Raw genomic sequence first — 3,194 nt, 5'->3', positions numbered from 1 at the left:
AAAAAAAACCCAAATAATATTTCGAAAGTTTCACTGGGAAACCAAACTTTCGAAACCCAGATTTTCGAATGTTTCCATCAAGCTCAAACTTTCGAAGCCCAGTTTTTCGAATCTTTCAGAAATGTTCGAACCTTTTAGATTTCGAATATTTCACCTTCAAGGAAACCTTCGAAACTTCTGAACTTCGAATGTTTCAAGTTCAAAGAAAGGTTCGAATGGTTGAACATTTCTGGAAAAAGAAGGGCTTCGAAGGTTTAGGATTCAACGAAAGGTTCGAATGTTTAGACAAATCTGGAAAACGCAACGCTTCGAAAGTTTAAAATTCATCGAAATGTTCGAAGGTTTTGGAAAATTCTGGAAAAATACAGCTTCGAAAGTTTAACATTCAACGAAATATTCGAAGGTTTTGGAAAAATCTGGAAAAACAAAGCTTCGAATGTTTAACATTCAAGGAAAGATTCGAGAAATACTTACTTTTTCACTTCGAATGTGTCAAAGGTTCGAATATTGTAGTGGGTGGGTGAATCGGATGTTTCAGAGTTTCGAACAAATGGGGAAAAAAAGGAAAGTTATTTTTTTTGTAGGATTTTATAGTTAACATTAAGGGTAATATGGTCTTTTACATATAGTTGGGGGGGGTGGCAGGTAAAAGTGGGGGGGTGCGCAGTACAATTCTCGCAATTGTTTTGCTTGGTGGGAGGCTTGATGTCTTGAGTCATGCTAGTCAGAAGCAGAGTTGTGAAGATGACGGCCCAAACCTCTTGTTGGCCCAACATCAACTATCCAATCCATTATCAGTCTCCCGCCCATTTATTTGGTGCCTCTTAAGTACTCAAGATATCAACATATATCTTATTATTATTAATGTGTTTGGTAAATAATTTTTGATATTTTTATTGTTTTTAGAAATTTAAGCTAATTATCAACGGAAGTTGGATCTAGAAAACAGGATTAGACTTCCACAAATGTGCTGAACTCGAGTTCAAATCTCTGTTAGTAGAGATACTCACATTTAATATATGATATATCTTAAATAGGATTAGCTTCAGAAGAAACCTATCAAAAAAATGTAAACTAATTATTGGTTTGAACATATTTTATCTCTTTATTGACAAGTAAAATTAATACAAATTTTAAGAAATAAAAATAGTGAATGTTTTTAGAAAATGAGTGTAAAATTAATGTTTTTACCAAAATATTTTTGTTAAGAATTTTATATTGAATGAAATAAGACCTGAACATATGTTTAGAAGTGGGAGCCATCCTCACCTTACAACTTCACCCCAAACTCTAAAATGGTGTTATAGGTCATTCAAGATCTATTAGACTACTTGCTATATCAGGTCACCGTTATTGAGTACTTGCTCAAGTCATGCTTCAGTTAAGCCAATTTCATAAAGTTAAGTTAGAAGCAACCCAAATTCTAAGAATCTTACTCTTTATTAAGAAGTAAACTAATTGTTCACTTCAATTTTGTGTTTGGTATTTACTAAATAAAAAGACTAAAATACATGTTTAGTCTTTTAAGCTTAGTTCAATTTCTACTTAGGCCATTTAAATTTTATTTTATCAATTAGGTCATTCAATTAGTTTTTATATTTTAGTCAATTTGTATAAATGTCCTTTTTAACAGTTCCATTAAAAAAATACACGTGACATTATAAGGTTAACTTATATTGTCGACGTCCCATTCTAAATTGGTTATACGATTTCTAATTTTGTCAATTAAAATAGTGGGTATTAGTGGAAGAAAAAAAACATGGAAAATGGTGTGTATTTGATGCGTGAGAGTTGGGAAAGGCAGAAGAAGATGGAAATTGGAAGGAGAAAGAAAAATAGAACATTAAAAGCAGTCATTTCGTGCTCTTCTAATTTTGTTCTTTTGCCGACTAAAATAGTGTGTTCAAGTTTGATAGAAGCAATTCAATTTCAATTTTAAATTCACATCTCTCATCCATCCATCCCTATTATCACATATCTATCTTCTTTTACCAAATGATCCTTCATTCTTTTTATTATTGAGTTATCTTTATTATGAAATAAAAAAAAAAATATTGGAAGAAGAAAATGATCAAGAAAATATGAAGAAGAATTCTAATAGTTATGAGTAAAGGTTCATTTTGATATCTAAATTTTTTTAAAGATTCATTTTAGTATTTGAGAAAAATAAAAGTACTTTTTAGTATTAAAGAAAAATAAATCGAGCTAAATTAGTCATTATGTGAACCACAATTAAAAAATTAAGTTGTTTTTGCTAACATGTCCGATAATTCATCAACTTGATTCTCGCACATGTAGTTTCTATATAAAAAATAATAATTAGATCCTTGACAATAATTAAAAATAGATAATTAAGTCTCTGACCATAACTAAATGAACAATTTAATTCATGCAACAAAATATTCATTAAATTATAATATAATTTAAAAAACGTCAATAATGTCAACATTAAACCACAACAGTACGATTCATGAACAGAACATGAAATCGAACCTTAAAAAGCACATAGAATTTATTTTTTTCTTTAATTGAACGAAAAAGTAAATTGTCTCCATTTATTTTCTTTAATGGGTAAAATTTGTTGATGGACCAAAATGGAATTTTACTCAACAATTATTTAATTTGATATTTTTATTATGAAAAAAAAGTAATTATTAAAAATATAAGTCGATGACAATTTCACTCAACAATTATTTTACTCAACGTGTGTTTGTTATGTGACGCCCAGATGACAATCCCGAACTTTTATTCAAAACCCTTTGCTTGCACCCAATAACGCATCTTAAAATAGAAAATAATATGACATTGCTTCCATTTGTAATAATCATACCAATTATTCTACAAAAAAAGAACATGCCAGAGAGTCAATCGGCAAAACTTTTGAATTATGTTTTCATCCAAAATGTAATTCAACTACCTCAAATTAACATCCATAAGGAAAAATTCTAAAATCTTAAATATAAATTTGTGTATTCTACCAGGATCTGGAATTTGGAGTACCTACAGCATGGAACGCAATTTCAGATCTAGAATGACGAACATTCAGAAAAAGAAAATAAATTTTAAACGGTTGAGATCTATCTAGACATGCAGGAGATGTTAGATCTGGTATGTATATATATAAATGTTGGAGTTAATAATTAAGACATATGGATGAACATATATTTGCAATTTGCAAAGTGAGGGTAGGGAAA

Source organism: Cicer arietinum, chromosome 3 (assembly GCF_000331145.2).
Source record: "Cicer arietinum cultivar CDC Frontier isolate Library 1 chromosome 3, Cicar.CDCFrontier_v2.0, whole genome shotgun sequence".
Lineage (NCBI taxonomy): Eukaryota > Viridiplantae > Streptophyta > Magnoliopsida > Fabales > Fabaceae > Cicer > Cicer arietinum.
The sequence above is the reverse complement of the archived record's forward strand: the minus strand, read 5'-3'. Positions refer to the sequence as shown.